Raw genomic sequence first — 25017 nt, 5'->3', positions numbered from 1 at the left:
CCTTTTCACATACTCACACACACAGTTGTTTAGGAGTCTATATTGTTGTCTCCCCGACCACTCTGCCTGGCCAGTACACCTCTACATATTACACCTGTGTTATCATCACTTCATTGGTTACCTGTTCAGAGTTGATTTTAAGGTTTTAGTATTTCTATTTTAATCACTTCATGATCTTGCCCCAACTTATATTTCAGATCTTCTCCATTCCTACTTTCCCGAGAGAACACTTAGATCTTCCACCCAAATGTTATTAAATGTTCCAAAATCTCGACTCAAATCCAAAGGTGACAGGGCATTCTCAGTTCTTGGTCCAAAGCTCTGGAATCCCCCACCATTGCTTAATAGACTATCCCCTACTCCAGTGGTTCCCAACCACGTTCCTGGAGGCCCCCCAACACTGCATGTTTTCCATGTCTCCTTAATCAAACACACCTGATTCAGTTCGTCAGCTCATTAGTACAGACTCCAAGACCGGAAATGGTTGTGTTAGACAAAGGAGAGATGCAAAATGTGCAGTGTTGGGGGGCCTCCAGGAATGTGGTTGGGAACCACTGCCCTACTCTATTCACATTTAAATATTTTCTTTTTAATTATTATTTTTTTGAGACATGCTTAATTTGATAATATTTTAGTTTAAATTTTGTTTTATTTTGCATGGTGATGTTTGTTTTAACTTTATAATTTTTTGTTCTCTTTTCATTTATTTATTTTATTAGTATTTAAATTGTTTTGTATGATGATGTTTTTTGTCTCTTATGTTGTGTAGCATTTTGCAAAAATAAACCTGACCTTGACCTTGAAAAGTTAGCTAGCACGATAAAACAGACATGCGACCGTGCAGATTCTGTTCAGGCAGCTGCACTTGGGAATAGGAGGGCAGTCACAAACTTGAGAAAACAGCTAGAACAACTTTCTGATAAAAAGGAGGACATTGAGGACAGAAGCAACAGGAGAAACAAAGTATGACTGGTGGGGTTACCGGAGGGAGCAGAAGGCTCAGACGCTGTTGGCTTTATCAGAGCTAATCTTTCCAAGTGGATTCCTGCACTGAAAGATTAATTGCGTTCTTCGCGTTTAGGACGGAAGACAGAGTAACTCAGATTGGCCTTGTACTCTCATCTTTCATGCAAGATAGCAAGACAGGTCTGCGATCCTGAAGGGTGCACAGCAGGCATGCCCAATGAAATACACTCAGGACAATGTCACGCTACAATATTTTCCTGATTTTAGTCCAATCACAACCGACAGGAGAAAGAGTTTCAGACCAATCCTGAAGAAGATGAAGGCACTGTGTCTGCAGCCTTTTCTCATGTATCCAGCAGCAATTAAATTATGGCACAAAGGTGAGCAGATGATGTTCGACTCTACTCAGAAAGCGGAGGATTTTATCATCTCACTGCCACAGAAGAAGACATATTCTGCAGCTCTTCAGAGCAATTGAAAGGCATTGGATACTTCCTCCATGTCCTCTGCCCAGCGAAGGGTACTCAACGAACATGATGGTGGTGGTGATCTTAAATGTAACAGAGAGGAGAATAACAAGGTGGACAATGGACCCTTGTTACGTTTCTGCTGTGATCTTGTACTCTTTATCCTGCAAACTTGTCTAATGACTGGTAAGCTTTAAAGTCTTTTATTGGGGCTAAGGGAGAGAAGGTTTGATTAATAGTTCTTGATGAATTGGGCCTTTTGGGGACATGTTTTGCATTGGAGTGGATTGGTCACGTATCAAAACATTTTTCTGTTCTTTAGTCAGACCTATATTTTCTCAGTAATCTGCGGTCTGTTTTGGTTCTTGTTAAGTCAAGTCAATTCACCTTTATTTATATAGCGCTTTAAACAAAATACATTGCGTCAAAGCAAGTGAACAACATTCATTAGGAAAACAGTGTGTCAATAATGCAAAATGATAGTTAAAGGCAGTTCATCATTGAATTCAGTAATGTCATCTCTGTTCAGTTTAAATAGTGTCTGTGCATTTATTTGCAATCAAGTCAATGATATCGCTGTAAATGAAGTGACCCCAACTAAGCAAGCCAGAGGCGACAGCGGCAAGGAACCGAAACTCCATCAGTGACAAAGTTGTTCAAAGTTGTTTGTAGTTCCTTTTTCTGGGTTACTTTTATTTTCTACAACAGACATCAATGCATTTTATTTGTTTTATTCTATTTTTAAAAGGATTATTCATGGTTTGGTTTATAAAGTACATATCAGCGTTTACATGTCATTTACAGGATGGAATTGCATTTGTTTTTCTTCATTTGCTAGATAAAATTTTGGGCTCTTAATTAAAACTAAGGGGGTGCTTATTTTAGTTAATAATGTAACATAAGGCTCTTACATTCATAATGCTCATTTTGGCCTTTACAGCTCTTTGTGGAAATATAGTAAATATCTGTAATATGCAGCATAACGGTAACCAAAATGTCTGAGAGGAAATCTGCAAAATTATTTTAGGAATTCTGTCCTGGTGTCCTGGTCCTGGTGGTCTATACACAGTAGCCAGTAGGGTGTGACGAGATCTCGTGGCTAAAGATACAATGCGTCTCGCGAGAAGGTGATGATATCCTCGTTCAGACCTTTCAGGTATATTTGCATTACACTGGCCCTTTCACCAGTGGTATGTAATGTAAGGTATGTAAAATATTATGTTCACATCAGGCAAGTGGCCGCATTTTCTAAAATTTTGAATTAATTAACCAAAAGCAGGTCATTACACTTAAATCAAATCACGATATGGACTATTATCTGTAAATATAAACCACAAAAGTTTATTTAAATATGAATCCTGCATGTTCTGCCTGTCTCTGTGAATGAATTGCGCAGACGCGTGGTTTACACACACACACACTGAAGTGTGTGTGATGCTCGTGGTGATTTCAGCGTCTGCTGTCTCACTAAATGAGGAAGTAAACAAATGAAGAACATCTCCAGAATTGCTCTGAGAGTCACTTCATGTGTATTTTACCATTTGATATGAGTAAAACTAGCGTCATATCACCAGTGGTGTCAAAAGTATTGGCTTTCATTACTCAAGTAGAAGTATAAATACTAGGGCTTAAAAAGACTTTTGTAGAAGTTGAAGTATCAACTCAAGCTTTTTACTCAAGTAAAAGTGTAAAAGTACTGGTTTAAAAAACTACTTAAAGTATAAAAGTAAAAGTAATGTAAGGGAAAAAATGCCATAAAGAACAAAAGCTTGGGCCACACCACAGTGGCCTATTGTGAACTACCCCACCTCCTAAAAAAAAAACATTTTTCTAAAGGCCATAATGAATATAATGTTATATTAAAATGTTCATGTTGAAAAATTTGGGATGCACTAGGCTACATGTCTCAGCCACATATATGCCCATTGAAAATGAACGCATTTTAGTACAATGCAAATACGTTAAAGAGCTAGAGATATGATGACTAGTTGCCAATAAGTATTTTTATGGTGCAAAAAGTCATGTCATCAATAACCTTTAATGGAATGTAAATGTACATCCAAGCTTAGCTGCAGGAATCTGCGAGGGCAATGGACAAGAAAATTGGTGCAGGCTTAGTAACAATTACACTTGTATCGTTGTCTATTTACAATAAACATTATAGTGCTGTCAAAATTAATGATTAATCCAAGTGATTAATCAATAACTAAAAATGAAAATTAACCATAATCCTGATACCTTCTTGATTGATAGCTTCCTGTATTCGGTACATATGTCTGCTATGTTCAGTGGGGGGGGGGGGGGGAGTTACAAAGTTGGTATAGCCTAGTTATCACAACATTGTCAATCGCGTTGTCAATCGCAAACGATAATTTATTAAAACGTCTCGCTACCGAACTACCTACAGTAGCTTTATTTGTGGAGGACGAAGAGAAAGCACCCATTTGGTAAATGAGCCAGTGAGAAATAATAACTTTTAAATATGGTCCAGTGCCTTTTCGATACTTTTAAAACAGTACAGGCGCCTAAACGGTGCCTGAACCGATACTTAAAAAAAAAGAACCTAAAAAAAAAACTATGAATAACTTTAAAGAACATTACAAATATTTTAAATAAATCCATAGCTTTCACCTTGGATGCTCTCATTTCCCAAGTTGTGCTTCCCTTAATCTAAGGCTAATAAATGTATTTCACAATCTGGGTCATTATTTAATACAAAACCACACATAATGTTTCTACTGTATCTCTGTCACTCACTCTGACATTTAGTTAAGATGAATGCTGTCTGTCACTGTCTTTCACTCAGTTCTGTGAATGACTGTATGCTCATTCTTTATAAAGTAGCAACAATGTCGTTTGTAAAGTACAGTACTGTGCAAAAGTCTTAGGCAAAAGTCTTAGGTTATTTATATCTTTTGCTCTAGTGTGTTCGTAGGAAATATCAGTTTGCCATTAATTGTAATAATAATCTAGTGCGATTTTGAATGCACAAGCACAGGGCAGGACTTAGGGTCGTGGAGGCCCCTGGGCTTGAGTCACTTTCGGGCCCTACCTTCTATACATTACTTTAAATAGAACAAAATGATACATACACAAGCTATGTATTAGAGCTACACAATTTTGGATAAACTGAGAATAAAAATAGAGATCACGATTCTGAACAAACAACTAAACAAAATAACATAATTTATGTTAATTGCTGAAGTCTATAAAAATGTTTAATTAATCTGAATCATGTATTTAAAAAAAACTTGGGTTTGAATGAATGATTCAATTCCTCAATCAAATACACTTGTTTCATAGATGAATCAGCGTTTTTGAACGAATCTCCTGAATGAACGATTCAATGACTGATGTTTTTTGAAGTCATTTGTCGCCATCTTGTGGCATAACAATATAATCGATCCAATCGTTATTTGAACTGCAAAGCTACTTTCAAAAGGTGACTAGTACAGTATACAGTGTTACATGTTAAAAGAACCCGTTATAATTTATTTATATGACCACTGATTGAAGCTTGAAAAAGTTTTTCTTATAAATAAATAATGATTAAAAAAGTTCAAAGTGATCATGTGTTTATTGCAATGCACAAATGTCTTGGTCAGAATGAGAATAAAACACTTATTTACCTGGAAAACATATTGAAAAACAAACAAATACCTTGTAAGGTTGCAATCATAACAAATCATTTGTATTACATATAAATAGCTAAATCTATGAGTGTATAAATCTTTTTTTTTAAACTGTTCTTGGTAAGTGCTGACATATTGTATAGATTATATACATCTCCAGTATACATATAGGCAGTGTTAGGCTGACTTTGACCTACAGTACTATGTCTACTAAGTTACATCACATAAATTACAATCTTAGAGAATAATATATAACAAAATTAAATAAGCATTTTCTCATTACCATGGCATTTTAAAGATCATTAGATGTAATTTAGTACTCTAGCAAAAATACATAAATAGAACTTCATAGAACATGCCTAACTTTGTTCAAATTTAGTGGCGTTGGAGAACATAATTCCACAGGATCAAGCCTGTTCATTTTTTTATGCAGAGACCAAGCATCATTTTGTGTTGTCGGGTTCTGTTTGCTGTCTTCTGCAATGTTCATCAGTGACTCTTGAATATTGGCATAATTTCTGCACAGTGCCTTGGTGGCCTTTGCATGCGCAGCCCACCTGGTGTCAGAGAGAGATTTTAGTGTCTCAATGCGGTGGTTTTCATTAGGCTGCAAACCTGCAGTTACCACCTTCCATCTAGCTGTGGATTTCGAGCAGAAGTTGAACAAAGTCTGAATGAAGTTAAAAAAATCGGCGGTCTCTGTGCAGCAGTTTACGCTATTAACTCCAGCCAGATTAAGCGTGTGCGCGGCGCACGGCACCCACTCTACTAGTGGATTAATGTCTTTAATGTAATCCTTTTCATTTTACTGATGACTTCCTTTTTGCGTTGCTGTCCTTTATTCTTAAATTTTCTTTTAAGCGTGCCACTCTGATACCGTTTGTCCGCCATTACATCACTGTCTAATGCTTTTTTTATTTATTTTTTTATGCAGACAGGTTTTTTCAACGGCAGTAGACGAGGCACTGCGTAACTGCCAATAACCAATCAGCAAACCTCAAGATGACTGACATTTAATTTAGCTAATTAAATTAAATTTTTCATTGCAGGGCAGGACCAGGTAACAATGCTAGACCAATCAACAAATTTTAAATGAAAAATTAAATGACTGACATGACATATTATTGAAAAAATCTAACGTAAACGGGCGGGGCCCGGCCTAAGTCCGGCCTTGCACAAGCAGTTTGACAACGGCAAAATGAATGTTTGGAAATGTAAACTGATATTTTCTACTGACACACTACAGCAAAATATATAAATAGCCGAACACCATTCTTTTAAGTGAAAATACTAACGTGCCGAAGACTTTTGTAAAGTAGTTAGTGTATGTATAAAGTACGTATGATTAAATTAATAAGTATATTTAGTATATTAAGTATATTAAGTATATTAAGTATATTTAAATAAGTGTAATTAAACTATGTGTTCATTCATATGTTTTAAGGGCTAGATTTTCGCTGGAGGAAACGGCTGTGACAAGCGAAAACTTTACAGTAGATGAGACAGCGACTGCTTCTTCGTGACCTTTTGTAAACTGTATTTATGACACAGATACAGATTCTAACAATCTATCGATAAACACACACCTTGTGTCCTCTGTCTCTGTTTGAGCTCGCGCTGCTCCACCGCGGTCTGCGGATTGAAGAGCGCGCTGAAAGACGGGAGGAGACCGGTCTGGTTTCATGTGACGCTGGTTTCATGTGAAATTTAAGCCGACTGACTCTGAGGCGATCAGATACCGGTTCCATACCCAACCCTTCTTTTAAGAAATATATTTTTTGATAAACGAACCCAAAACTGGCTACTCCTTGCTGGAGTGTGAGGTGATTTGTGTCACGTACAGGTGCGATGGATCGCGTAAGTTACAAACCAATAGGGTGTTGGAATGGTATCTGTTTATACTTCTCATCCAACCACAATCAAATTCACTCCATCCGGATGGCGCGATTTATCTGGATAGGTTTTTTTTTTGAATGGTGACAAGCCAGAATGAAAACAAGCTGAAATGAAATAGCAGTAACGAAGCTAGTTTTAAAATGTAAGGAGTAGAAAGTACAGATACTTGCGTGAAAATGTAAGGAGTAGAAGTAAAAAGTCGGCTGAAAAATGAATACTCAAGTAAAGTATAGATACCCCAAATTTCTACTTAAGTACAGTAACGAAGTATTTGTACTTCGTTACTTGACACCTCTGCATCACATACACAGAACTGTAAAGGTATTCGGGGCAACCTGTCAAAATAAAAGTCCGGTTTGAAATAATGACAATAGAATTTACAGTCTACGACTACTACTACTACTACTACTTAAATGAAACAAACATTATTTTAAAGGAATAATCCTTTAATTTTAAAGGATCTATGTGGAGGTTTTTACTTAAAAAAAATCTTTAAGATAGAGTTTTCATTTGTACATGTATGAGCCAACCATGATGTAAAAAAAAGAATGACACCTCGACTGTCCACCATGGTTGCCTCTATCAGCCTGTAGGCTCAATTGTGTGTGGAGGAGTCGGGCCCGAATTGGCGCGAAAATTCACAAAATGTGACGTCATGCGCGTTCTCATCTACTTGGGCTTACAACCATATGGCACGCCAGCCATTATATTAAGCAGCGGCAATAGTGTTTTCAGACCAGCCTCCAGCACAATTCAGACACCCACGGACACTCCTCGAAGTAAAAAAAAAAAAAAAGAGCCTGCTCCTCTGCGCACTGAGAACGAGCATGAGACTGGCTGCAGTTCCTCTAACGGCCAATGGTGTCAGTAACGGTTAGAAATTTCAGAACCTACGCAATGCTCCTTTAATTGTAGATGTCACGGAGTGACTTCGAGGGCGGAACCAAAAGGCGCGAGGAGAAGTTCCGCCCGGACCGAAATGCACAAACACCCGTCACTTCCGGAAACTCCGGACGGCCCGAATCAAGGGAAATCTTCAGCAGGTGTGTTCAATGACGTGGCGATTGCAGATGGGGCAGTTTGAGCGCGGAAGGGAGTATAAAGAGAGCATTGGAGATACCGGAAGGAGTGTTGTTTTGCTTCCTAAGGAACGCCACGAGTGAGACGGAGTGTTCTGGGCGCTGGAGTAGGGCGAAGCGGATGAGAGCAATTGTGGAGTCGCTAAGCGAATTGGAGGATTTAAATACGGCTACTAGAACAGGTTTGCCAAAGGGAAGATTTGTGGAAAGAAGTCATACTCACCCGTGTCTGTTGCATGAAGGTCCCGCAGGGAAATAGTGTCATTGTGGAACAACGATAATACTTCCGGGCATCTGTAAGAAGCTGGGGAGAGGAAGAGAGCGGAAGAGGATCAGTGTTGCGACGACTGTGAGTACATTGGATTACTTATATCATTGTTCATATCTGGATGAGAAAGAGAGCGGAAGAGGATCAGTATTACGACGACTGTGAGTACATTGGAATGCTTATATCATTGTTCATATCTGGATGAGAAAGAGAGCGGGAGAAGATCAGTATCACGAAGACTGTGAGTACATTGGATTGTTTACATGTCATTGTCGTACTTGGATATGGATAACTAATATCTGCTGGAGTGATTAACAGCTTGTTGAGCGGCCCCACCGTGGAGGACGTAACGAGTGGGTGAGCTGAAGTAACGTGGGGGGGGAACGGATGTTATTTGGCTGTGGCTACACCGCAAAGTTTGGAGCACTTACCGTGCCAGCGACTGTAAACTCCTCTAGGACGAAATCCGACCGGGCGTGGAGTACTGACCTTAAAAATCACTGAAGTGTGTGTAGTGCAGTGGGTGAGTCTGTCTTTGACGTGTGTACACCGAAGTTTTGCAGTGCTGTGCCGTGTCCCTGTTGTCTGTACTCGCCCTCCAGGCCGAGAGAAGCTCCTGTTGGAGAGGACGTAGGCTGCCATGGCGGTGCCCACCTATCCCACCTACGCCCGCCTATAACTCTGTTCCCCGTACCCAGCCCGAAGGAGGTGAAGTGTGAATGCAAGACAAGGTATGGTGCGGATATTGTGGGGAAAGCTAAAAGTTATTGACCTTGAATACGCCCTGTAGGCTCAGCGTGAAGATACAGTTATTTGTTGAACACTTACCTGTCTGCACGAGCTAAAAGCTATTGACCTTGCATACGCCCTGTAGGCCCAGCGTGAAGATACAGTTATTTGTTGAACACTTACCCGTCTGCACGAGCTAAAGGCTACTGACCCTAAATACGCTCTGTAAGCCCAGCGTGAAGATACAGTCACTTTGTTGAATACTTATCCAGCTGCACCGGCATCAAAGGTTGGCCAGAGTAACGACGGTCGGCCCCCATCAAGTGCGGGAAGAAAGGGACGTAAGTTTTCGACAGGTCTGCCCCACCGTGGTCGAGGTTGCCTTGACTCAGTCGGATGTGCCCCCGAAGAAGGCAGGGGAGGGAATGCCCAGCCATCTCAGGAATGAGTCTTTACGAGGGGAGGGGCTACAGGAAGCCCAGACCCGGAAGTTGGAGGAGCTTCTGACCCGATGGCAGCATGTGTTTTCAACGCATGACGAGGACTATGGGTGTACAGATGTAGTGAGGCATCAGATCCCCACCGGGGAGGCTGGACCCAGCCGTGAAAGGTACCGCCCTATTCCACCCACTCTGTACTCGGAAGTTCGCACCTTGTTACAAGGCATGCTGGATCGAGGGATTGTTCGGGAAAGCAGTAGTCCTTGGGCTGCGCCCATTGTAATGGTTCAGAAGAAGAACGGAGCTTGGAGGTTCTGCGTAGATTATCGTAAGCTAAACCAAGTCACGAAGAAGGATGCCTTTCCCTTGCCCCGAATTGAAGACTCGTTGGCCAGTTTAACCCGATCTGCCTGGTATTCAACCCTGGATTTGGCATGTGGCTATTGGCAGGTGCGAGTAGAAGAGACAGACCGGGAGAAGACTGCGTTCACCACCCCGTTCGGCCTATTCGAGTGGGATCGGATGCCCTTCGGGCTTTGCAACGCTCCCGCCACGTTCCAGCGGCTCATGCAGAGGTGCCTGGGAGGCCGGCTGATGGAGTCAACGTTGGTATACCTCGACGATGTTATAGTTTACTCCCCTGACTTCGAGTCCCATCTACAACACCTCGAGGAGGTATTCCAGGCCATGGAACGATACGGCCTGAAGCTGCAGCCTGACAAATGCCACCTGCTGCGGAGAGAAGTAAAGTTCTTGGGTCATTGTGTGAGCGCTGCAGGTGTGGCAGTGGACCCCGAGAAGGTAGCAGCGGTACGGGAGTGGAGTGCTCCGAAGACGGTGAGACAGGTCAGGTCCTTCCTAGGGTTCGTAGGATACTATCGCCGCTTCATCAAAGGATTCTCCAAAATCGCGAGGCCCCTTAACCAACTGCTGGCAGGGACAGGACGGCCCCGAGGCCGGGGGTCCCCATCCATCACGTGGGACCCCGAGTGTGAAGCAGCCTTCCAACAACTCAAACAGGAGTTATTGCAGGCACCGATACTGGCTTATGCAGATTTTAACCTACCTTTTATCTTGTATACAGATGCCAGTAATCTGGGCTTGGGAGCAGTATTGGCCCAGCGACAAGAGGGAGCAGAGCGAGTGATCGCCTACGCCAGCAGGAGCCTCCATCCCGCGGAGCGGAACGATGCGAACTATAGCTCATTTAAACTTGAGCTGTTGGCCTTGAAGTGGGCCTTGAGTGAAAAGTTCAAAGACTACCTGTGGGGAGCGAAGGTACAAGTAATTACTGACAACAATCCCCTTGTTCATTTACAGACGGCGAAGTTGGGAGCTGTAGAGCAACGATGGGTGGCCCAACTCGCGAATTACGATTACCAGCTCCAGTATCGACCCGGAAGGGAGCACGTGAACGCAGACGTCTTGTCCCGGCTCCCGGAGGAACGGAACCGAGAGGAAGAGGCAACAGAGACGGGCCCCGTACAAGACGATGGTTACATGGTGGGTGTTGTTGAGGCACCAGGGAGCCAACAGGAGGCGGCGCCGTTGAGCTGGGGCTGGGACCCCGACCGCTGGAGAGAGCGGCAGCAAGGTGATGAACAGGTGAGGGCCGTAAGCCGCTGGCTAGAGCAGGGCCAAGAACCGACACCAGCAGAGAGGCAAGCCCAGGGTGGAACGGGCCGCAAGTTGTTGGGACAATGGGAAAAACTACGGTTACGTGATGGAGTACTGTGCAGGGTCATCCATGATCCTGGGATGGGCGACGAGATCTGCCAGGTCGTAGTACCTGAAGACCAGGTACAGGCACTGCTCGTGGCATACCACAACCAGTTGGGGCACCAGGGACAGGAGAAGACTGTGTCTCTGCTACGCAGACATTTCTGTTGGCCTGGTCTGGAGACTTCGGTGAGTGCCTTTATTCAAGCATGTCCCCGTTGTATGTTGTACAAGGCACGGAGAGAGCCTAAGGCCCCGTTGGTTCCGATAAAGGCTAGAGCCCCCTTGCACATCGTGGCTATGGACTTCCTGACCCTGGGCAGGCCCGCGGATCAGTATCAAAATATTCTCGTAGTCACAGACCTCTTTACCAAATACTCATGGGCTATCCCCACACTGGATCAAACCGCAAACACCACCGCGATGGCACTGTGGAGGACTGTATTTCAGCCATTTGGGTGCCCGGAGTTTCTACACTCCGACCAAGGGCCCAACTTCGAGTCACGAGTGGTGAAGGAGCTGTGCAAATTATATGGATGCACCAAGACCCATACTACATCCTACCACCCCCAAGGGAGTGGGGGGTGCGAAAGGTTCAATCAGACTCTGTTGGGTCTACTGGGTACTCTGGACCAGGAGCGACAAGGAGATTGGGTGAGTGCTTTACCTGCTTTGACCCAGGCATATAATAACAGTGTGCACAGTACTACGGGGTATGCCCCGACTTTCCTCATGTTTGGCAGGCATGTGAGGCTGCCAGTGGATCTGATGCTGGGGGCACCGACGAGGGGAGAAGAGGTGAGCTTGACGGCGTGGGTGGACCGTCACCATCAACACCTGCAGTTTGCATATGGGCAAGTGACGAAGCGGATACAGGCGGCTGCAGACAAAAGTAAGAGGATATACGATCGCACTGCCAGAGAAGCCCCTCTACTCCCTGGAGAACGAGTCCTGGTGCGGGATAACCGGCGACAGGGCAAAGGCAAGTTGAGTGACCGATGGGAAGCTGCTCCCTTCGTGGTAGTGGTACAGCAGCGGCCGGGTCAACCAGTCTATACCATCCGGCCCGAGGGGAAGGCGGGACCAGAGCGTACAGTCCATCGGAATATGATTCGACCATGCCCAAATTATCCCAGACCCAGGGGGAATCAGACCCAATCAAGGGAAATCTTCAGCAGGTGTGTTCAATGACGTGGCGATTGCAGATGGGGCAGTTTGGGCGCGGAAGGGAGTATAAAGAGAGCATTGGAGATACCGGAAGGAGTGTTGTTTTGCTTCCTAAGGAACGCCACGAGTGAGACGGAGTGTTCTGGGCGCTGGAGTAGGGCGAAGCGGATGAGAGCAATTGTGGAGTCGCTAAGCGAATTGGAGGATTTAAATACGGCTACTAGAACAGGTTTGCCAAAGGGAAGATTTGTGGAAAGAAGTCATACTCACCCGTGTCTGTTGCATGAAGGTCCCGCAGGGAAATAGTGTCATTGTGGAACAACGATAATACTTCCGGGCATCTGTAAGAAGCTGGGGAGAGGAAGAGAGCGGAAGAGGATCAGTGTTGCGACGACTGTGAGTACATTGGATTACTTATATCATTGTTCATATCTGGATGAGAAAGAGAGCGGAAGAGGATCAGTATTACGACGACTGTGAGTACATTGGAATGCTTATATCATTGTTCATATCTGGATGAGAAAGAGAGCGGGAGAAGATCAGTATCACGAAGACTGTGAGTACATTGGATTGTTTACATGTCATTGTCGTACTTGGATATGGATAACTAATATCTGCTGGAGTGATTAACAGCTTGTTGAGCGGCCCCACCGTGGAGGACGTAACGAGTGGGTGAGCTGAAGTAACGTGGGGGTGAACGGATGTTATTTGGCTGTGGCTACACCGCAAAGTTTGGAGCACTTACCGTGCCAGCGACTGTAAACTCCTCTAGGACGAAATCCGACCGGGCGTGGAGTACTGACCTTAAAAATCACTGAAGTGTGTGTAGTGAAGTGGGTGAGTCTGTCTTTGACGTGTGTACACCGAAGTTTTGCAGTGCTGTGCCGTGTCCCTGTTGTCTGTACTCGCCCTCCAGGCCGAGAGAAGCTCCTGTTGGAGAGGACGTAGGCTGCCATGGCGGTGCCCACCTATCCCACCTACGCCCGCCTATAACTCTGTTCCCCGTACCCAGCCCGAAGGAGGTGAAGTGTGAATGCAAGACAAGGTATGGTGCGGATATTGTGGGGAAAGCTAAAAGTTATTGACCTTGAATACGCCCTGTAGGCTCAGCGTGAAGATACAGTTATTTGTTGAACACTTACCTGTCTGCACGAGCTAAAAGCTATTGACCTTGCATACGCCCTGTAGGCCCAGCGTGAAGATACAGTTATTTGTTGAACACTTACCCGTCTGCACGAGCTAAAGGCTACTGACCCTAAATACGCTCTGTAAGCCCAGCGTGAAGATACAGTCACTTTGTTGAATACTTACCCGTCTGCACGAGCTAACAGCCAGTGACCTTGAATACGCTCCGTAAGTCCAGAGGAAGAGTCGGTTACCTTGCTATAAACTTACCCCTGTTACTTACCTGTGCCCTCAGGGACTGTTACCTCGTACTTACCTAGGAGGTCAATTGGAGTAGAGGAGCTGTCCAGACGCTGAAGAGGAGAGAAGGGCGCCACGGGAAATCAAGCCGACAGGAAGGACTTAGGACCAGTCAGGAGATTGGTGGGAGTCCTGTGAAAGGACGAAAAGAGCCCCTTGCCCCCTCACCTTGTGGTCACCTACCTAACGACCTCCAGCTTCCTCAGGCCCAGTCTCCTCCTGCCAAGAGACGAGAAGTTAATTTTAGATTCCCCTTTCTCCTTCCCTAAATTATCTTTTTAAATAATTTAAATAAAGTTGTTTTAAATTATACCTAACTTCTCTCGTGTGTCTGGTCATTGGGGTGCTCTTGGGACCTCCTCGAGGTGGAAATAGGGAAGGGGCGTGACTCGCAACACCTGTGGTCCGCTCCGACCTGTGACATAAATCCCCTTTGTTTGTCAAAAAATAAAGCTTAATTTTCAATAATTAAATGATAAATGATTAAATTAATGTTTTATGCCTTCATTTGATAACCAGAAAAATTTAAATACACAACACAGAATTTCTGAGGAAAAAAAAACATAAGGCTACTTTAAGAAAAAAATAGAATGAATATATTAAGTGTTATGCATTCAAATAGTTAGACATGCTAAAACACAGAATATGGTAACAATAATAAAAAAAATATATAATAATATGGTGAGAAAAAATAAAACATTTCATAAGGGTCTAAACATGTATTTTTTTCTTTTTTTTTGTTAAACTTTTAATAAATTTATGTGAAAATGTATATACTATAAAAAAGGAGTTGAGAAAAATTAAAGTGGAAATCAGTTTACTAAATAATAAACTTGACTGACCGCTACTTTAAAGGTATATTAGTTGTGTTGTTTATTATTTATTTTTATGTATACTTTATAATTTTGTGCAATTACTTCCCTGTCAGTTGAGTTTGTGGCAAAACCTTTTGCAGTGTTTACATGTTGTTTATACCAATTTTCTTTTTTTTTTTTTGCATCTTGTTCCTTTCAGTTAAATAAAAGACAAATTTTCCTTCAAATATTTCATCATTGAGGATTTATTTTAAAAAAGTTTTAAAATCTTGTCTCATCTCATTCTCAGAGCAAGAGACACAATATAGATTTATTTTTCATATCTGACAGTGTAACATTAAGCAGAAGTATTTCAAATGAGTTCAACCTGTATTCTTTTTTCTGTGTAACACTGAGATTATCACTATATATTGTTACAACACCTCCTCCACGACCAGTCTGACGGGGCTCATGCTTATAACAGTATTTTGGTGGAGAAGACTCATTTAGACCAAAATAATCATTTGGTTTTAGCCAGGTTTCAGTCAAGCAGAGTACATCAAAACTAATATTCAATTCAATTCAAGTTTATTTGTATAGTGCTTTTTACGATACAAATCACTGCAAAACAACCATACAGAAAATTAAGTTTCTACAATATTTAGTAGTAGCTTATAAGTGGTGATCAGTTTATGTGCAAATGACAGGAATTTTCAGAAAAAAAATTATACAATCTCTCTCATCTCTTCTCAGGTGTTATGGATCCAGACTGGAACTTGTGTAAATCCTAGTTACCGGCAAAGCAGAGAAACAAATAGAGACATAATTTGCTTAGCTGCTGTTCCTAAAATTTTTAATTAATTAGTTTAACCCAAGCTATAGAATAAGAATGCGCATTTGATCAGATACAACTGCAGTCACAAATTATGAGATGCATTATTCAAATGCTTGGCGAAAGAGATGTGTTTTTAGTCTAGATTTAAACAGAGAGAGTGTGTCTGAACCCTGAACATTATCAGGAAAGCTATTCCAGAGTTTGGGAGCCAAATGTGAGAAAGCTCTACCTCCTTTAGTGGACTTTGCTATCCTAGGAACTACCAAAAGTCCAGCGTTTTGTGACCTTAGGGTGCGTGATGGGTTGTAGCGTGGTAGAAGTCTAGTAAGGTACGCAGGAGCTAAACCATTTAGGGCCTTATAGGTAAGTAATGATCATTTGTAACTGATACGGAACTTAATAGGTAGCTAGTGCAGAGACTGTAAAATTGGGGTAATATGATCATATTTTCTTGACCTGGTAAGGACTCTAGCTGCTATATTTTGGACTACCTGTAGATTGTTTATTGACGAAGCAGGACAACCACCTAGAAGTGCATTACAATAGTCCAGTCTAGAGGTCATGAATGCAAGAACTAGCTTTTCTGCATCAGAAACAGATAACACGTTTCGTAGCTTGGCAATGTTTCTAAGATGGAAGAATGCAGTTTTTGTAACATGGGAAATATGATTTTCAAAAGACAAGTTGCTGTCTAATATAACACCTAGATTTTTGACAGGAAGTAACAGTACATCCGTCTAGTTGCAAATTGTAGTCTAGATTCTGTGTAGCCTACTTTTTTTTTTTTTTTGGTCCAATGAATAATATCTCTGTCTTATCCAAATGTAATAGCAGAAAATGATTGGTTATCCAATCTTTTACATTTTTAACACACTCTGTTAGCTTAGATAATGTAAAAGTTTCATCTGGTCTCGTTGATATATGTAGTTGAGTATCATCAGCATAACAGTGGAAATTATTATTAGGAATATTATTAGGATGGCGGCGCGTCCACACGCAGCGGCTTCTCTCTGTCCCGAAAGAACTGTGTTTTCTTGTTATTTGTCTTGTGAGTCACAGTGTTTTTGTACGTCTTCATCGCGTCTACCTGTCTTTAAGCGCGCATACAGTCGTGAGTTTCAGAACCGCATTTTTAGAGTTAAACTCTGCGCACGCGGAACAGCTGCTCCGGAGGCCTCCAGCTCGAGCTGCATTCAACATGTCCTCACCTGCAATCAAAGGTAGACATTCATCCGCCATTAAAGCAAATAATAGTGAGTAAAGCAATGGTGATATGCGTGAATAGAGAATTAGCAATGTAAGCGCGGTTAGCAGCAACCATGCTTTTTAAATAGTGACGGAGCTCAAACGCAGTACAAACGGCAACAACAAATATTGTAATCCTTTTGATTTGGAAATCTCTTTACTGAATTTTATAGAGAATTTACGACTCCTATTTAAACAACTTTCATTTGAAGTATGAAGAATATTAGTATGTTTTTAAATAATTATATATTATTAATAATCATTTTTACACCCAAACAATAATTAGTATTTTATAATAGAAAGGTTTTTAATGTCTAATTTACAGTTATGAGACTCCATTTAGTCTAATTAATATAATATTTTCCTAACAAAAGTAAATCAATATAATACATATTTTTTTATTTTAGAAAAATTATATTCATTTGAATGAAGTAAAACTTATGACATATTTAAAATTAGACTGCAATTTAACATAACACTTAGAAATGGTGACATTTAATTACAAAATAAAGATAAACATATTTACCATAAAACATCTGAGAAGACAAAATATTAACAAAGGGAGATCTAACAGATTTATTCCTGCTCTTTTCATTAACTAAATCAAATTGATCTAAAAACAGATATTTGGACTTTCACCAAAGAGCCCTGATTTCTGAGCAGAGAAAGTATTTGGACAGAGACAGAGTTCATAATATAATATTCTACAGCTGAAATAAGACATAGCTCATTAATACTCAAAAACCATTATTCAACAGCTGACCGTCTCAAACCAATGTCTAAAAAATATTTATTTATTGTTTGTGTGATATTTATTTCAAATAATAAAAAAAGGAGTGAGAGAAGTTATTTAAAAATCAAACGCCACGTTAAATGTGTTTTCCTGAACATTAGATCATTTAAGAGGATTTTGTAAACATCAACATTGCATCCAAGAAAAAGAAAATGGACAACACCAAGCTGTTTAAATAAATGATTAGAGAAAATATTACACACAGAACTATTATTTTTAATAAACTGTTTTAATCAATTTATTTTAAAAGTGCTGCTTGTACTGTTGAGAATGACATGAAAATGAAGAGAAGCACAATATTATCTTTTTTATACTTCTGTAGCAAAAAAGACAAAGTCTCATAAAAACAAACTTTTCTTCAAATAGTGAATAAAATGACACAAACAGCATTTCTAAACACTGAAGCTGTCAGTCAGTTCAGCACAAACTCAGTGTGTGAAAACTCCCGTTTTAATCAATTCATCTGTCAAAACTGCACAATGCAGCTTTTATTTACAATGTGTTTCTGCTGTTTGTTGTAATGAGAGGATTTGTGATTGTTAGCAACAGACAGGCACATAGCTAACTTAATATAAAATTAAATAGAATAACAATTTATAGAAACACATTGTAGATTTGCTTTATATCTTTTGATACATTTAAGTGCTGCACTTGTCAATCACATTGAAACATTTGAATCATTATGAATGAGTTTAATAGAAATATTATTAAACTGAAGAGCCAGACAGACTCATCTGAGCATCTTCCTCCTCTGTTCCAGCTTTACATTAAACACAGTGATCATCTGCTTGAATACTAAAGCAACATGAATCATTCAATATCATGTTTCTAACACACATGCTGCATTATTTGATTGTAAAGTCTGAGTCTCTTCACCTGTATGGATCACATTCACACATTTATCACACATTTATTTCTCCTCATAGACACAGTAATGAAGCTCTTCTGTGGATCTTCAGCTGATGTTTACTGCTCCTCTCAAGACCACTTCACTTTATGAGATACAGCATTTATCAGCTTTTGGTGATGGACCTCCACCCACACTGTAAGATTGAAAAGAAGAGAAAATAAAGTTAAATGGAATTGAAAAGTACAAATTAATTACTGTATTTCAATCACAGTAAAAAGTTGCATTAAAATCCTGTAAACAGATTAATTAATGACTATATCTGATTCTAAATATGTATTTATAAACAGTATTTGTGTTTTAAATATAATACATTTAGAACATGAATTCCATTCTGTTTGTGTCTCTATTGAGTCAATATAAAGAGAAACACAGTATACACCAAATATAATAAATGACAAGGAACAAATACAAATGTGATTTTGTCTTAAAACAAAAGTCTTTCAGTTAAATGTTGCACTAGTTAAAGCTGTTTGTCCTGTAGTTTAAACATGTTTGTATCCGTCTCAGTAAATAACTGAAAATATTGCACAGCTAGCTGGAATACTGGATTCTGATTGGTCAGTCGTGACATTCGGAGGTGTGTTATTCATTAGGTGTGTGTCATTAGCAGCAGAATAACACACAATCATACGGTATTTGAGTCTGGCGTTTCTTTGACTTCTCTCGTATCACAGCACCGTGCTCTCACTCGTTTCATTCAAACACAACTGCTATTAGCTTGTACCTCAGTTACAGACTGGATTTTCCCTCAAACCAAACCGCAGGAGATTCCTGTTAATAGTAGACTTGAGGAGACATTGTTCAGAGTGTCTTGTGGTTAAAGTTGTTACTAACTGACCAGAAGTGTCTAGCTGAATCTAAATTGTGTCTAATTCTTCACTTATGTGTCAAGAAAGGATATAATAAGTGTGATAATGCAGATGCAGCCGGATGTTATCACAGAATAAGTCTCTTCAGGAGGACCTGATCACCCTGTCGGGTTTATTCTGTGATAACAAGCAGCTGGAGGTACATTATCTCTTACATAAAGTAAGTGTAAAGTAATGTGATGTGTAGCTTGTCAAAGCAAAAACACACAAGAGACAGAGAAATTGATCATATGATGCTGGACGACTGTGAGCTGAAGCTGAATCTGCTTTGATTTTACCAGCGTTTTCCTACAAACTTGATGTCTTTAATAAAGCAGCTGTTGCTGTATAAAGATGTGATCGTGTGCTTTTCTTCTCTTTCCTCCTTTGTGTTCAACATTTTTTATCAACTTTACATTTAATTCTGACACAAAGCCTTTGGAATAAACCTTGAAGATAATTTGATAAGCTTTTCACAAATATTTGACAGTATATACTTGTTCACACATCAGAGGTAAATGAATCTCTTTAATATCACAAAGTGAAGTTTACTCACCTCAGCTTACAGTTTGAGTCTCGTAGCACATCAATGAGCTTCTGCTTTGAGTCTTCAATCATATTCTCTCTCAGATCAAGCTCTTTTAGAAACTGCAGAGCGTTTGTGTTTGTCAGACACCGAGTTAAAGAAGAAACATCTGTAATGCCACAGTCATAAAGACTAGAAAGAGACAAACAGAGGTGAAGAATCTTTCACAAATATAATGTGAACACATTCATCATGAGATATTAAGTATAAAGTGTTTTGTTTAACTCTTATGTGCTGTTCGTTTGGGGAGGACACTCGTGCTGTTTGGGGTCTCCAGAGACCACAAGTAACAAAGGGTCATTTTGTAATAACATATGATTGTTTTAAACAAATGTAATTTTACTCAGTTTATTAATTTTTTTACTCCACTTTTTTTATTAATTAAAATAAAAAATAAAAAAACATTTTAAGTAGGTTTTTATTCAAAAAGAGCTTTTTATGTAAAATTCACTTTATAAAAGACCCACATTCCTAATTTTGATTAATGGGGATAACATGGCGTGTGTGTGTTTTCCTCCATTGTGGATTTGCTGGTGTCATCTCTTTAGACTGTGTGTGATTTTTTTTTTTTTTTTTAAGTGATGGAGGGTATGCAAGATATTATATGATATTATATTATGTATTTTAATGTGTAAATTATGATAATCATAATTATTATGTATTAATGGGTAATATATATTATGTTTGTGTGTGTAATCGTTCTGCATTGTGAACGTGTGCAAGGGTTGACACTTAATTTTAGTGTATTTTGTGTTCTGAATTGTGTTGGATCTATTGATTTTGTTTGATAAATTAAACAAAGTGATTTTCATCATTTTGATTCTTGTATGTGAATGTTACTGACCTCAATTTCTCCAATTTACAGAGTGAATCCTTCAGTACATCACATAAGTAATTCACTCCTGTGTTTTTTATTTGATTCCCTCTGAGGTCCAGTTCTCTCAGGTGTGATGGGTTTGATTTCAGAGCTGAAGTCAGGGTGAGACACTGTTTCTCTGTAATACTGCATTCACACAGACTGAAGACAGAAAGAGAAAACACAATGAATCAGAAACGTTATGTTCATGTGTGAGTAATTCATCATGTGTCAAGACCATTCAGTGCAATAAATAAAACATTGCCAAAAAGCTTATAATATGACCATAAACAAAAACAGAAGAAAATAAAGATGAACAAAGTAGATTAAGATATGATCAACTACAGAACTACTTGAAACATGAACATGAAAATTTTGTTTAAATGTGAGAAATCAAGAAAATTATGTTCCCTTTCAGTCGGTCACATTCGACGTTACGTCAGAAAGAGACTGACGAATGGGGTCCCGCCCGAGAGCCCAATCACCTTCGAGTAGTAACAAAACGGGCCAGTGGTACACAGTGTATCTTGGTCTGTGGGATTAGAATCGCCAGCTCCACCCCACTGTGCGGGTATATAAGGTTAACTTGCATTCAAGCTTTCGCTTCGGAGCCGAGCACATATTCTGCTGGTTTCACCAGAGTGCTTACAAAACAAGTCAGCTGGTGTTGTTGTGATGGTGCAATTCAGCGATTCGTCAAGAGCTTCCTGCCTTCAGCTCTCTTCAGCACCTCTGAAAGAGCTTCTAAAAGAGTTTCGGGTTGTGTCGCATCTTTTTAAAGATGTCATTCTGCCCATGTGTTCCCCACTGACTCATGTTCTCATTGCGGGGACATGACCATCTCGGCATTAAGATCGAGACTTGATTACCTTAAAATGTAGAGTCCCATCTGCCACACCCCATTCTAGCTCCTCTTCTCATAAGAGGGCTACTTCGGCTGGTGGCCAGGGTGATCTAAGGGGAGGGCTGGGGAGTAACGAAATACATGTAACGGCGTTACGTATTTATACAGAGTAAATGTATTTTGTTATAATTACATTTTAAATAGGGGGTAATCAGATTAGAGTTACATCTGAAAAGTATTTTAGATTACCAGTCATTACTTTTATTCTGATGTCATTTATTATTCTAATATTTAAGTAAACAGTTTGGGGATTTCAACCAATACCACGACTGATTCTCTGTTGAAACAAAAAAACTGCGTGCAGCAGCTGTTCATTTAGCAACTCCTTGTGAGTGATCATCACGACACAGAAAGTCTCCTAGAATTCACACTTTGCATTTAGTTAACATATTCATACGAATCATACATGAAATACGAATCATGCATGAAATAAAAATTAATAAAAGTCAAACAGGCTGGACGATTGGTTCTTGTGGGCTGCTCGTGCTGATTGCCAGCACCCCCCAATGGTTCGTTTCTTCCCGGAGGTGCACCAGGAAGTGACCAGTTCATGAAAGGCACCTTAAACTGCCGAAACCATTCTGGTGCTTCCTCCGTCTTCACTGCCCTCGATGGCGGAGCGGCCAAGGGGTACGCTGGGATTCCCCTAGTGTTGTATCTGCTGCGATGCAATTGTGATAATTGGTTGTCCCAAGTGACATACAGCCAAGTATGGCGACCCATACTCTGAATTAGTGCTCTGCTTTTAACCCATCCGAAGTGCACACACACAGAGCAGTGAACACACACACACACACTGTGAACACACACCCGGAGCAGTGGGCATCATTTATGCTGCGGCGCCCGGGGAGCAGTTGGGGGTTTGATGCCTTGCTCAAGGGCACCTAAGTCGTGGTATTGAAGGTGGAGAGAGAACTGTACATGCACTCCCCCCACCCACAATTCCTGCTGGACCGAGACTCGAACTCACAACCTTTCGATTGCGAGTCCGACTCTCTAACCATTAGGCCATGTAAATTCTCATCCACATCTGTGGCCAAGGCTTACATAGCTGCAAGTCAGGCCACTTCTGCCCTGCACACCATGGCCACTCAAAGAGCTGCACGGGGGCAGTGCTGACCCAGAGGTTTTGCAGGAGGTGTGCACTGCTACCAACCTCGCTCTCCAGGCAACAAAGGTTACTGTGGCTCCTTGGGTCAGGTAATGTCTTTGGTTTACTTTGGTTGTCCAGGAGCACCCCTTATGGCTAAACCAGACATGAGGGAGTCTGATCGGACCCAGCTGTAGGGATGTAACTTTTACCAGTTTTACGATAAATCATGGTAAAATTCCCAACGGTTAGTATTACTATTTCATCTTTTTATTTTCATTAAAACCGTATTAGATTACTGCAATTTGAACAATTGGCTATAAATAAATACTGTCCAGTATAAAGCACAGTTTTCAGTAACAGTCACAGGTGCAAACAGCAGAGTAGTTTCTTTTTGAGTCAAAACAGGGCAGAAAAGCTTGGAGGTTGTAAAAGAGTGCTAAGGGAATTATTCAAAGAACATATTAATTAATTAATTATATTAATTATATATATTAAAAATATATTATATATATTATAGAAATTATTTGATGGCATTTTGTTTTCATCTTTGCTCCATGTAATAGCTTAAGTAAAGCAGCGGTTCTCAATTCCAGTTGCCGTGCCCCCCCGCTCTGCACATTTTAGTATGTTTCTCTTATGGCTTCAGACATTTGTTCTATTTAAACGTAAGTGCTCTGTGAAGTGGACATCACAGGATATTCCACCATGATTCCAGTTCGAAGCGAATGTACTGTAGGCTATATGTTCCATTTAACCCCTTTGCTTGAAAGCATCGCCGACGGCCTCAGTTTATTATTGTTTCACTTTCACAGCACGTGAAACATCACTCTCTTACTTGATCTGGACAAACTGTGCATCATTTGAAAGAGAGTGTCATAACCGGACACCGCCGCATCATGTCACATGCTTTCTGTACACTTCCTGGTAGTTATCTGACCAAAACAACACTGATACACCTCTGTACACACGAAATATCCGAATAAACCCGCGATTACGATAGTAAAGCTTGGTATGAGATTTTCTTGAGATCTGGTGAGTTTTTATATAAAAAAAAATTAAAATGTACATCTGGAATGCTAACTTGTGCAGCGATGTAAAAGGCTATATTTTTACAATAGTAAACGACCAAATTCCACCCGCGATCGCAAAAGTTATTACAAACACTCGATCGGGGTTTAAAGTGAGTTTTGAGTAAAAGTGTACTAATAATTTCATAAAATGTCTGATGTAGCTTGATGCTAACGTTAGCTATAATGTTACTAATAGCGGGTGCATTTCTTCTTCATAATGCATTTCTGTCACAATAATTCATGTAAGGTCATAAGAAAATGTTTTGTTGTAATTTTATAGTAAGACTTTTGATAAATAAGGGCTAAATTAGTGGATTGTAAAGCTTGAAATAACCACAACAAAGGCTAATAAAGGTGGAATAAAATCAAAAGAATAATGATAAAATAATAATGCGGATAATGTGTCATACCTGGTGGAGGTGTGAAAGACTTGTTTGCTGAAAACAATAGAACCATTAATGGGGGAGTTTTCAAAGCCAAAAACACATACAAAGCACACACGTGAGATCTTACAGAGATGACAAGTGCCATATATCAATCTGATTAGTCTTCTCTAAAAATACACATGACATGGCCTTAGAAAATATTTCATAAAATTCACAGTTTTACAGATTAGATTATGAAATTTTCATATGAACCTTTGGTAGACTTGTGGCTTTAGCTACACTGTGTTGCTAAACTCATATCCTACATCAACAATTTTTAAAATACATTTAAAAAATATGTTTTTAATATTTTTATTTTTGTTTTTATGTTTGAGCTTATATATATATATATCTCTATTATCATAACAGTCTGAGCGATTCTGATTCCTGAACAGTAAACTTTGAAGTGTCAGCTTTGTGAACAAACGTCGATTATGTATCTAGTCAGAAAGAATCATGAGCAGAAACGTTTTTTATGTCATTTCTGTCTCCATGCCAAAAATTGGGGGGTGACTGGTAAGGGGTGCATTGAAGTGTGCGAGACAGAGTATGTGAGCATAACAATGTGATTTTGTCTGGAGCTATGAGCGGATTTTTGGAAATTCGGAGCATTGAGGTTTTCACTCGCTATATATATATATATATATATATATATATATATATATATCAATCAATCAGTCTGGTGAGTAAACTAAAATATTTACTAGCCAATGACGATTCAATTGCCAAGGTGTCCGTAGAGGGTTGGTCAGTCTTTTTCTGACTTAACGTCTCCGTTCCCTACTTCAGGGAACGATGGTTACATACATAACCTAGACGTTTCTGAATTACAATTTACCTAAAGACATTTTAAGAGTATTTTATCATCAT

The 25017-nt window shown here is 40.1% G+C and overlaps 1 protein-coding gene and 1 long non-coding RNA gene across 2 annotated transcripts in view; one reads left to right on the top strand and one right to left on the bottom strand.

The window, feature by feature from the left end:
* The window catches only part of LOC113098921 (NACHT, LRR and PYD domains-containing protein 5-like), a 258050-nt gene that overhangs the window by 60663 nt on the left and 172370 nt on the right, over positions 1-25017 (top strand). The gene's annotated exons all lie outside the window — the stretch shown is intronic.
* LOC113098930 (uncharacterized) lies at positions 18059-19836 on the bottom strand. Its single transcript, XR_003289230.1, has 2 exons — positions 19770-19836; positions 18059-18498 (listed from the first exon to the last, which is right to left on the bottom strand). It is a non-coding gene; the product is annotated as an uncharacterized LOC113098930 (long non-coding RNA).

This window comes from Carassius auratus, unplaced genomic scaffold (genome assembly GCF_003368295.1).
Source record: "Carassius auratus strain Wakin unplaced genomic scaffold, ASM336829v1 scaf_tig00216741, whole genome shotgun sequence".
Classification (NCBI taxonomy): Eukaryota; Metazoa; Chordata; class Actinopteri; order Cypriniformes; family Cyprinidae; genus Carassius; species Carassius auratus.
The sequence above is the reverse complement of the archived record's forward strand: the minus strand, read 5'-3'. Positions and strand labels throughout refer to the sequence as shown.